We start from the raw sequence: 13,753 nt of genomic DNA on the forward strand, positions 1-13,753 counted from the left end.
AATTGATTTTTGACAAAGGCGCCAGTGCAATTTAATGGGCAATCTTTCTAAGAAATGATGCCAGATCAACTGGATATATATGTGAAAAAAGCATTAGCCCTGACCCTTACCTAACAATATAAAACTATTAACTTGAGATAGATTATAAACAAATGAAAAAGCTAAAACTATCAAGTTAAAGCATAGGAGAATATCTTTGTGACCTAGGGGAAGGCAAATGCTTTCTTACACAAAATTTTAAAATCGCAAAACATGAAAGAAAAGAATTAACTTCGTTTTATAATAGTTTTAAAAATCTGCTCATTGGAATATATTATTAGAAAAACAAAAAGTCCTGTAGACTATGAGAAAATAGTCTCTCTCTATATGTATTCAACAAAAGATTCCTACAAATAAATAATAATTTTAAAGCAATAAAAGTGGCTAAAAGACTTAGATACCATTTCAAAAAATAAGACATATAAATGGCCAATAAGCACCAAAAAATATGATCAACATAATTGGTTATTAGCTACATAAGTTGAAATTACAATGAGCTACTTCAACACACCCCACAAAATGACTAAAATTAAAAAGATTGACAGTAGAGACTATGTGTTACAGAGGGCACAAATTAACTGTGCTCTCATTAATTTTTTCTGAATATTATATGATACAGTCATGTTGAAAACCACGTTGGCAACTACTTACAAAGCTGGAAATGCACTTACTTTATGACACAGCAATTCTGATACTAGGTATGTACTCAAAAGAAATGAAAATGTTTGTGTCCTCCCAAAATTTGTGTGAGAATATTCACTGCAGCTTTACATGTAATTGCAAAGATTATTCACTGCCACTTTACTTAGGATATCAAATAATTGGAAACAAACTAAATATCCATCAAGTGGAGAATGGATAAACATATTGTGGTATATTCATGCAACAGAATATTACTCAGCAACACATTAATTTAAAGAATGAACTCCTAATACACAAATTAAATATCAAAAACTTCATGTTGAGTGAAAGGAGACAGATCCAAGAAGTCTATATGATTCCATTTATATGAAGTTTAACAACAAAGTTAATTTATGGAGATAGAAATTGGAATAATTATTGCCCCTGAGAAGAGGGTGATTTTCTATGAAAGATCAAATGGGAATCTTCAAAGTTAATGGCAATGTACTGAATCTTGATAGGAGTATTGGTAAGACAGTTGTGGGTATTTATCAAAACTCTTGATCTCTACACTTAATAGTTATATATTTTACTCCATTTAATTATACCTCAATTAAAATTAATTAATGAAAATATCAAATTTTAATGCCTCATCTCTTTATTGAAATCCAAACCTTTATTACTAGTTGGTTGTTGAATGTCTCTACCTGGACAGCTCTACTTCAAATGTAAGATGTTAAATAATGGACTCAGTGTATTTTTTCCAGATCTCAACTTTTCTTCTCCTGCTGATTTCACTCTTATAGTTGATAGTTTCAACATAGCTTCAATTAGTTAAATCTCAGGACTTTGGACACATCTTTGTTTCCTTCTTACCTATTCTATTTTGTTTGTCGTGATGTCTTATGGGTTCGACCTCCAAACCATACCTTGTATCTTATCCTCTGCTTACCTCTGCTGCCACTTCTAAAGCTCTTACTTAGATTTTGATATAATCCTCTTGATTCAAGTATCATTTCTTTCTATCTTTCACGCAACTTAGGCAAAAGTGAGATCACATCAGTACCTGGCTGTAAGCCCCAATGACATTTATTGTCTAGAGCAGAGTTTGAAACCTGCTGGCCCTCAAACTGGATTCAATCAACGAACAGATTTGATACTTTGCTGTTTTCAAAAGATGTGAATTTGTTGCTAACTCTTGACAAGTTGTTGAACTCCCATAAATATCCAGATGTTTCAGTTTCTCTGAATAAAATCAGAAGGCCTGACTATATTGGACTTGAGTCCTCATGGAGCAACAATTGCCTTATGTTACATTAGGTGATCCCTGCTTTAGGTGGGGGCACACATGAGTCTTTGGCTACTGTCCCTCTCAGCCTCCATTGCATATTCTCCTTCACTCAATTGTTATTATTTTTTACCTGGTATTCAGGCTTTAGTGAAACATGACAAAAAGAACCTTCACAAACTAGCCCCACATGTTCCTTGAAGGTTCCCTGAGGGTTTCTTTGATTGATTTCTTTCCTTTCTGGAATTCTCATTTTTCTTCTTTGTATCACTCCATCTTCCTATTCTTCCTATATACCAATTTCTCTATCTAGTGAATTATCGTCTCTGTTTAGCAAACTGAGACTCCTACACATTCTTCAGAGAAATTAAATTTTATCTCATTCCTTCTTGAAAATTACTACTTTATTACATATATATATATATATATATATATATATATATATATATATATATATTCCTGGAATAACTTATGTCCCACCATCATTTTGGCTGGGACACATTCCTGTTTTTCCTGCTAGACTCTGAACACTGAGAGAATTGTATCTTACTCATTCTTAGCTCTCTAGGAGCTGGTACCTGGTATGTGCACTGTGAATTAGCCTTCATAAGAATCTTTGGGAATGGGTACTATTTCCTCCATTGTAGTTGACAGAATTGCCGTTCATGTCATATATCTGGCCAGTAAAGAGTGGGTCTTTCCGACTTGAGTTTTTTGTTCCATGAAACCAAACTGCCTCTTTGAAATATTAATGAAAGGCATATGCATAATAACTTAATTCAAGAGAAGCCTAGGAACAAATTTAAATAATTATATATTTTTAAGTAGATACACTTCTATATAATGAAAGGTATTTATGTTTATTTTAGAAAATTAAGAAAATAGATTTGATAAAATGTAGACCATTTCCTGTAAAGGAACAGCCTCATCAGTAGAAGTAATGGGTTCTCTGAGGCTAATTTAGTCACCTTCTTCCAAGATCTGATATTTGAACACTGTACATCCAAGAAAGTTGGTGGTGCAAAATGTTTCTATGTTGTGCTAGGTTTGTGATAACTCCTACCAAAGTTGAGAGGCTTCACAATGACTCAACAGCCAATTAGGTTTGTTCAAATTCACAGTTTGTTGGGAGGCTTTCACACAGTGTCAATCATGCAATTAATATTCAATACACAGGCAGTAATTTAAAAGGGGGTAACAAACCACAATGATGGCTTGGAAGACCAGCATGCTGACAGAGGGGTTCAGTGGGTCCAAAAGTCTTCCAGACACTAATCAGCTGGGAAGTCACTGCTTCTCTCTGGCCAGAGCCTCTGGTTGCTGACTCCAAATAGGGAGAAGGCATCAGAGTTCTTATGAGCAGAGAGTCTAAATGCATCTTGGACAAGTCAGATTCTTGCTGCTTGCCTGGCCCTCTGCATATGTGCCTATTCTCATCATCTCAGCCACCTCTTGAATTCACTTTCTATTGGTTCATTTCAGGTTTGTGGTGGTATTGGGCAATAACAGGTGTTATCACCTCAGTCTATTACACGTTTATTTCTTTGAGGAGTAAACAACTTTACACAATACACTTGACATGAGTAAGTTCATTTTGAGACATTAGGATCTCAAATCATTATGCCATATCGTCCTGACATAAAGGTTAAGGAAATAGCTTTTCTTTTATCTTTTAAAAAGGGCACTGTGATGAAAAATGTCTTTCTTTTCTTGATTTCTCTTTTCTTCTTTCTTTTCATCTTCTTTCTTTCTCTCTCTTTACTTTCTTTCTATCTAAACCTCCTTCCCATATTAGGGAACTCCCCTACATTATGAAACTGGGCTCCCCATCCCAGAACTGAGTCTGAAAATCAGTATCTCTTGCAGCTAAGCTGGCAACCAATTGGACATACCCATCCTAGACTTTGAATCAAAGGCCAGTTAAACTAGGAAGCTGGACTAGGCAGAACTCATTCTGGCAAGGTCAGGGTCAGTGACAGTTGCTTTAGGGACAGCAGTCAATGTTTGTGGCTCATGGGAAAAGCTGCCCTGTCTGTGCCAGCAACAGTGTCTGTGCTGAACTCACCAGATCAGTTATCTGGCATGAGTTTGGTTGGGTTTCTGGTTTAATCGCCCCCAATCCTGGTCTCTGCAACTTTTCAGAAATGCTGAGAGCTACCCAATACTTCCCTAATAAATTCCTTTTCTACTTGAACTAGTCAGGGTTTTTTTCTGTTGTGACTAAGAATCCTGATGAACAGAGCTCTGAAACATCAACCTTGGAATTTCCGTGTCAATATCCCACATATAGAGTGTGTGGGCATCTATATCGCACATGTATGGCTTCATATGCTCCTTTCAGGAAAGTTATTTACTGATAAATGATGAGTGGTCCTGCTTAACTCCTTTTTTTTTTTTTTTTTTGACAAGGTCTTGTTGTGTTACATAAGCTGGAGTGCATTGGGGTGATGATAGCTCACTGCAGCCTAGAAATCCTCAGATTAAGGGATCTGCTTTCCTCAGCCTCCCAGGGAGCTAGAACTACAGGCATGTGCCACCATGCCTAGCTAATGTTTTGTTTTTTGTTTTTTTTCTTTTTGTAAAGATAGGGTTTCACTATGTTGCCTAGACTGGTCTCAAATTTGTGGCCTCAAGTGATCTTTCTCCCTCAGCCTCCCAAAGTACTTGAGATTACAGGCATGAGCCACTGAGCCCGGACCTTACTTAATTACTAAGCATGCATTTAATTACAGAAAACTAAGAGCACTGAGTTGTTAAGTAGAGACATGAGAGTAGTTTTCAGTTTATTCTGACAATAGTACCAAATAATGCTGCAATTGCTCTAATCCACCACGCCTGGAAACAGGCATAGAATGGTTTTAATGAGGCTATTTAGTTCTGAATCCATTGCTTGTTTGGATAAGAAATGTGCAAGATTTTTAAATTTGAGAATAATATGTATTCAGGCTCAAAATGTAGTTCCCATAGAAACTTGATATGACTGTATAAAAAAACTTGATATTTCCTGATTTAAAAAACCAATGTACAAACATCTGAAGAACGCTATCAGCTAATCTGACATACGCCGTTTCTTATATTGTTTTGTTCTTCCTATTCCAAAAATGATTCTGTCTGTAGATGCTTGTAATTAAAGACTTGAAATAAAATGAAAGCTACCTCATGAAATGTTTGATAATGCTTAATGAAATTAAGATATTGATAAATGGTGGAAGAGCATATATGTGTATATATATTTGCATGTACATATGTGTGTATAGATACATGTGTATGGGGGAGATAGATAAATAGATAATAGCAATTAGAGTAAGGAGTATACAATTCAGAACTATACCGTCCAATAAAAACCCAGTAGTCACATATGGCTATTAAGTTCATGTTGCAAATATGGTAAAGAACAGAATTTTAAAATTTATTTAATTTTAACAAGCTTAAATTTAAATGTAAAGCACAAAGCAGGGTGAATTTTTTTCTTTTTAGCACAACTTTATTGTTTCATTGACTGTTTTCTTTAGCCATGAATGGTCTAAAATATTAGTGGTATATTTTAGTGCAGATAATAGGCATGTGTGTTGTTGATGCCATTACACATAGACACATCATTGGTATACTTGGTTCAGCAGGGTGGTTCAATTTAAATTACATTTTCTATATAACACTGTAACATTACAATGTGTTTTTTGTCAAGGAATCAAACAGTTCCTAAGCAGAACTGTGTAAACCTTCTGGGTTTCCTTTCCACACTTCCACAGATATGGTCTATAAGAAAACAACAAGCCCAAAAGGATTTACACACTTAACTACTCCAGCCTACGTGACGGAACAAGACAATGTCTCTTAAAAAAATTAAATAGGATCATTCATCTTTTGTAAATAACTTTCCTGAAAGTGGCAAGCCATATGTGTGCAATGTAGAGGCCCACACCCTCTATATCTGGAATTTTGATAAAGAAATTCAAGGTTGCCATTTTAGAGCTCTGTTCATCAGGATTCTCAGTCATGACAGGAAACAACCTTAACTAATTCAAGTAGAAATGGAATTTATTAGAAAAGGTTGAGTAGCTCTCAGGATTTCTGAAAAGTTGCAGAGACAAAAGACACAGCATAAGAGGTACCACATGAGCTTCATATTCTCATTGGCCCTTTTGGTTGCCAAAGTCCCTGGGGGCAATGTAAAGTAAGCCCAGGTGGATGCTGAGCACTCTGTGGATCTGTCTCCCAATGGAGGAACCCTGAGAGGAACTACTAATCTTATAAAGTGGGGCTGCTAGCAAACTTGCCCAACATTTGCCCTTGAGGGAAATATTAACTATTATCTTTGTCAGGAAACTGATCTTCCCCCTCACTCGGAGAGAGACATTACCTCTAGCTTCCAAGGCTGTCTGTTATGTGAACATCCTTGAAAAGATGGTCTGGGACAAAATCTGTTACAAGATATATAAAAAGACCATAGAAAATCACCACCTAATATTATTATACATTAATATTTTATGAGGACTTTATGAAATATAGTGATATCCGTGTAAATTATAAGTGGTAGATAAATTTTAATGCTTTTAATATAGTAAATATGTTAAATTATTTTTATACTTTTAAAAATATGGACAATTACTTTTATTTAAAATGAAGACAAATAACTGATACAGAATCAAGTGAAGATGGTGGTGCTAATGTTATGTCCAGAATACTAAAAGAAAAAAAGATGCTGGAAGGAGGCATGCCACATATTTCATAACCATTGGCCATTGCAATTTGCTGTAGGAAAGCAAAACAAACAAAACTATATTATAGTGGTGTAAAAAATTTAAAGACAATAAAGTGGGAAATATTACATGTCAACAAGTAGACAGTAACTTTGATGTGAAGTTTTCTCTTGATATCAAAAAAGAAAAAATCTACAAAATCAACCACATGAAATCAGAATTAATGTCTAACAAAAATATTAAACAATTTTTAACAGGAACTGAGAGTGTAACTTTGGCCAGATGAAAATGGCTTAGATTTTTGCAGACAAGTGCAATACAACATTTCTTGGATAGAGAGATGGTAAACAAAATTGTAATTTCAGTTATAGAAATTTTTTTATGAAATTATGAAGCATCTTTTAAAAATGATGTTTCACAGTGAAAGACCTTATTTAAACCAAGAACCTATAGAAATTTTCTAACAATATCAATGGTGTTTTTATTCAAAGTTTAAAGATTTGCAAGAACGTGTCTTTAGCTTTAGATTAGTTGTGTGATAAAAGCAGTACTGCCCAATTAACACTTTGGGTGCTTTTTGTGTCAAAACACTTCCAGTCTTATAAAGAAACTCCAATTCACAGCACAAAATATCAAATTTATAGTATAGATATTTTACACTTCCTACATCTGCCGAAGAATAATTTCAAGAGGATATGCAAAAATTAATTTCTATCATGACTGATGGTGCTTCAGCTATGTTAGATCAAAAATCTGGATTAACTGGGCACAGTGGTTCACCCTGGCAATCCCATGACTTTGGGAAGCTGAGACAGGTGGATTGCTTGCCCCCAGGAGTTTGAGACCAGGCTAAGCAACATTATGAAACTCCATTTCTATAAAAAACTACAAAAACTAGCTGGGCGTGGTGGTACATGCCTATGGCTCCAGCTACTTGGGAGGTTGAGGTGAGAGGATAACTTGAGCCTGGGAGGCGGAGTCCTCCAACTTTCTTCTTCTTCTTCAACATTGCATTGGCTATTACTTTAGTTAAGATTCTCCAGAGAGACAGAACCAATAGGATATAGAGAGAAATACATAAAAAGAGATTTTTTAGGGAGAATTGGCTCACTTGATTATGGAGGCTGAGACATCCCACAATAGACTGCCTGTAAGCTTTAGAACCTGGAGAGCTGGTACGGGGACTCAGTCCAAGTCCAAACACCTCAGAACTAGGGAATAGAATAGTGTAATTCTCAGTCTGAGGCCATAGATCTGAGATCCTGAGGGCCTACAGATGTGAGTCAGAAGTTCAAAGCCTAGACAACCTGGAGTACTGATGATTTCTGAGGTCAGGATATAAGGTGTGTGGGCTCTGTGACCTCACTTCTCTGACTGGTATAAGAAGAGTTACTAATTTTTCAGTTAATTCAGGTTTTAACTTGTTAGGATGAAGTGATGACTTCCAGGCTCCTTAGAGGCTGGACTAGGAGGACTTAGAAGTCTGAACTATATTTTTAGAATACTGAGTTGTCATAACAGTTAGTAAATTTGCTTAACTTGATAAGACCTAATTTCAAAACTAAGGGATTAGTTTCGCATTGCTGCTGCAAGAAGTTACCACAGCTATAGTAGCTTAAAACCATACAAATATGTTACAATTCTGGTAGTTAGGAGTTAAAAAAGGGTCTTACTGGGAAAATCACCTTCACTAAAAGGAAGACAGAAAGGAAGGAGAGAAGGAAGAGAAAACTATAAAACAACCAGAAAACAAATAACAAAAGGGCAGAAGTCTTTATTATCAATAATAACATTGAGTGTAAATGGACTAAACTCTCCAGTCAAAAGACATGGAGTGGCTAAATGGATTTAAAAAAATACTCAATTATCTATTGTATACAAGAAACACACTTCACCTATAAAGGCCTACATAGACTGATAATAAAGTGATGGACAAAGTTATTTTATGCCAACTGAAACCAAAAAAGAGCAGGAGTAGCTATGCTTATATTAGACAAAATAGATTTCAAGACATAAACTGTAGAGAGAGACAAAGGTCATCATATATGATAAAGGGGTCAATTCAGCAAAAGAATATAACAAATGTAAATATATGTGGACACAACACTGGAGCACACAGATATATAAAGCAAATATTACTACAGTTTAAGAGAGAGATAGATCTTTGTACAATAATACCTGGAGACTTCAACACCATGCTTTTAGCATTAGACAGATCTTCCAGACAGAGAATCAACACAGAAACATTGGACTTAATCTGCACTATAGACAAAATGGATTTAATAGATATTTACAGACCATTTTCTTCAGCAGCTGCAGAATACATGTTCTTCTCCTCAGCACATGGATCATTCTCAAGGATAGACGATATGTTAGGTCACAAAACAAGTGATAAAATATTCAAAAAATTAAAATATTATCAAGCAAGCATCTTCTCTGACCACAATGGAATAAAACTAGAGATCAAAACAAGAGGAATTTTGGAAACTATACAAACACATGAAAATTAAACAATGTGCTCCTGAGTGACCAGTGGATCAATTAAAAAATTAAGAAGAAAATTGAAAAATTTCTTGAAACAAATGATAATGGAAGCACAATATATCAAAATCTGTGGGATACATCAAAGGCAGCACTAGAGGGAAGTTTATACTTGCAAGTACGTACACCAAAAAAGAGGAAAAACCTCAAATAAATAACCTCATGATGCATCTTAAAGAACTAGAAAAGCAAGAGCAAACCAAACCCAAAATTAGTGGAGAAAAGAAATAATAAAGATCAGAGCAGAAGTACATAAAATTTTTAAACAGAAAACAATAAAAAGATCAAGGAAACAAAAAGTTGTTCTTTAAAAAGATAAACAAAATTGACCAACCTTTAGCCTGACTAACAAGAAAAGAGAGAAGATCCAAATAAATAAAATCAGAGATGAAAAAGGAGACATTACAACTGAAACCACAGAAATTCAAAAGATTGTTAGGGGCTACTATGAGCAACTATATGCCAATAAATTGAAAAATCTAGCAGAAATGAATAAATTTCTAGACACATGCAACCTACCAATATTGAACTATGAAGAAATCTAAAAACTGTACAAACTAATCTGTTAGTTTGAGATCCTCTCCCATTAAAGAAAAGCCCAGGACCCTATGGCTTCACTGCTAAAATTCTACCAAACATCTAAATAATAACTAATACCAATCCTGCTGAAATAATTTTGAGAAATAGAGAAGGGAATAGTTCCAAATTCATTCTATAAGGCCATTATTACACTGACACCAAAAATGGACAAAGACACATATAAAACAGAAAAGTACAGGAAAACAAGACTGATAAATATTGATGCAAAAAACCTCAACAAAATACTAGCAAACCAAATTCAACAACACATTAAAAAGATTATTAATCATTACCAAATAGCATTTATCCTAGGGATAAATTCAACATATACAAATCAATGATTCAACATATGCAAATCAATCAATGTGATACATCATATCAATAGAAAGGAGGACAGAAACCATACGATCATTTCAATTGATGCTGAAAAAGCATTTCATAAAATTCAGCATCACTTCATATTAATAAACCTCAGAAAACTGGATATAGAAGGAACATACCTCAACATAATAAAATCCATATATGACAGACCCAAAGCTAGTATCAGATTGAATGGGGAAAAACTGAAAGCCTTTCCTATTAGATATAGAACACAACAAAGGTGCCCACTGTCACCACTGTTATTCAACATAGTATTGCAACTCTTAGCTAGAGCAATCAGAAGAGAGAAAGACATAAAGGGCATAAAAATTGAAAAGGAAGTGGTCAAATTATTCTTGTTTGCAGATGATATGATTGTATATTTGGAAAAATCTACCACCAAAAAACTGTTGGAACTGATAAACAAATTCATTAAAGTTGCAGAATACAAAATCAACATGCCAACATCTGAAGCATTTGTCTATGCTCACAATGAACAATATGAAAAAGAAGTCAAGAAAGGAATCTTATTTACAACAGCTAAACAAGCCAACCAATAATATTAAGTACCCAGGAATTAAATTAACCAAAGAAATGAAAGATCTCTATGATGAAAACTGTAAAACATTGATGTAAGCAGTTGAAGAGGACACAAGAAATGGAAAAATATTCCATATTTATAGATTGAAAGAATTAATATTAAATTGAAAAGTCCATTCTACAGATTCAATGCAATCCTTATTAACATACCAATGATGTTCTTCATAGAAATAGAAAAAAAATCCTAAAATTGATATGGAACCACAAAATAGCCAAAGCTGTGCTGAGCAAAAAGAACAAAATTGGAGGAATCACATTACCTGACTTCAAATTATACTATAGAGCTATAGTAACTAAAACAGCATGGTATGGGCAGGCATAGAAACAGACACATAGGCCAATTAATGGAACAGAATGGAGAACCCAGTAACAAGTCCACACCTCTACAGTGAACTCATTTTCAAGGTCTCAAGAACATGCTTGGAGAAAAGATAGTGTCTTCAATAAATGGTGCTGGGAAAACTGGATATCCATATGCAGAAAAATAAAACTAGACCCCTGTCTCCTACCACATACAAAAATCAAATCAAGAAAGATTAAAGACTTAAATGTAAGACCTCAAACCATGAAAATACTACAATAAAACACTGGGAAAACTCTCCAGGACACTGAAGTGGGCAAATATTTTTAAAGTAATACCCCACAAGCACAGGCAACCAAAGCAAAAATGGGCAAATCGGATCACATCAAGTTAAAAATCTTCTGCCCAGCAAAGGCGGTACTTATACTCCTATGTTTATTGCAGCACTATTCACAATAAATGATCACCAACAGATAAATGGGTAAAGAAAATGTGATACATATACACAATGGAGTACTATTCAGCCACAAAAAAGAATGAGATCTTGTCATTTGCAAGACATGGGCAGAACAGGAGATCAATATGTTAAGAGAAATAAGCCAGGCACAGAAAGACAAACTTCACATGTTCTCACTCATTTGTGGGAGCTAAAAATTAAAATGATTGAATGCATGGAGGTAGAGAGTAGAAGGAAAGTTCCCAGATTCTGGGAAAGGTAATGGGGGAGGGGAGACTGGAGGTGGTTACCACTAAGAAAGTATGAATTAGAACTAATATTTGATAGCACAACAATTATAGTCAATAATAATTTAATTATATACATAAAAATAACTAAAAGAGTGTAATTGGATTGTTTGTAACACAAAGGATAAATTTTTGAGGTAATAAATACCACATTTATCCTGATGTGATTACACATTGTATGCCTGTATCAAAATATCTCATGTACCTCATAAATATATACCCCTACCGTGTAACCACAAAAATTAAAAACTTTAAAAATTATGTGTAAGATATATACTATATTATCAATAGTATGAAAAAATAATGTAAAATATTTCATTATTATGTTACATTATATATTGGAATTAAATACATAATTAAAATAAAATGTTGTTAAAACTAATTTCATCTGTTTTTTCAACTTTTTAAAATATGGCTACTAAATAGGTACCTATGCAACTTACATTTAGTTCTACTGGACAGAAGCTGACATAGAACCATTAGGATTACATATTTTCAAAATATTACTACTTGACCTCTCTTTATATTAATTCCATCTATAATATTGAGAGAGCCAGAATGAAGGCTGGGCAGCAGTGTCTGAATGTGCACAGCACAGCTGGCACAACTGTTACCAGCTGTTCTAAAGTAAGGAATGTTTGAAACAGAATACTAAAGTCATCAAGCCAACCTCATGGACTGGATATTGACCACTGGCTTCCAGAATCCATGTGGACCATCTTTAATATTTCCTTTATATTGCATGGGTTGAAAGGTTAGACTATAAATTTTCCAGACTCCTTGGCCACTAGCCTTATGAATGTGATTGAGGTTCTCTGCCAATGAGATCCAACCGTGTAATTTTTGGAAGGTAGAAGGAAGGCAGAAGCCATTCCCTTTCCTGTGTCAATGGTTCTTGAGGACATTGTACTCTACATTTTATTCTCTAGTCACTGGTTTTTGGAGTGGTGGCAGCCATTAAATTGATCACCATTTTCCATTGTTTCCTGATCTCTGGATGGCAGTTGTAGTGCTATTACTCTGACACCTAGTGACAGCTCTCTGATCTCCCCATCTCTAGCTCTTCCAAAAATTTTACAAGCATCTAATAATCTGTATAAAGAACTTCTTTGTTAAAAAGCCTAAAATGGTTTCTATCTCCTGTACTAAACACTGCAACATTTCTCAGCAGATGAGGAAAATAAATTTGTAGAGTTGATTCAGGCCAGAAAGAGTCCATGGCAGGAATTGGAGTAGAATTAGGCCACTCATAATGTTGATTCTGGCTTCTGTACCTTCAAGAAAATATAAGATGATATTTACCTACTCAGCATGTATCTGGAAGCCCCTAAAGTTTTCAGAAGAGAAAATGACATTATTAAAATTATTCTTTAGAAAATGTAATGTCATGGAGCATCTATTAAAAGGTAGAGATTAGCATCTTCAAGAACAGATAGGAGACAATTTTAATAGTGCAGACAAATTATAAGAAGGACTTAAACTTAGGCAAAGAAGTGTAAATCAAAAGGATGAACTGGAGTTGAGTGAAATTGCGTAATAAAAATTGACCAAAGTTGGGAAATATGACCCATTAGGGAAGGGCCAACAATTAGCCTAAATTTCCAGGATTCCTATTTGTTCAGAGGGCAGGCAGCTCAGCAAGAGAAAAAAGAACAATAATATTTTTAAATTTAGGAGTGGCAGACATGATTAATTGTTGAGGATGGTTGAATTTGAGATTAATATGGACTATCTAGATAATGATTCTTGGCAAGAGCTGAGACAGAACACAGATAACAGAAGAATTGATACTGAGGACCATAAGAAATTCCGAAGAGCAGGTGAAAAGAGAAAATGAGAATATGACCAAAGGCAAAATCTTAGTGTCTTATCCATATTTTGGAATCTAAGTAAAGTAAAGAAATTGAATGATCAGCAAATGGAAACTGGCATAATGAAATGTTAAAGGTAGAGAAGGTAAAAGAAAAGTATTTAATAAAG

The sequence above is a fragment of the Pongo abelii genome, chromosome 3, assembly GCF_028885655.2.
Source record: "Pongo abelii isolate AG06213 chromosome 3, NHGRI_mPonAbe1-v2.0_pri, whole genome shotgun sequence".
NCBI classification, from domain to species: domain Eukaryota; kingdom Metazoa; phylum Chordata; class Mammalia; order Primates; family Hominidae; genus Pongo; species Pongo abelii.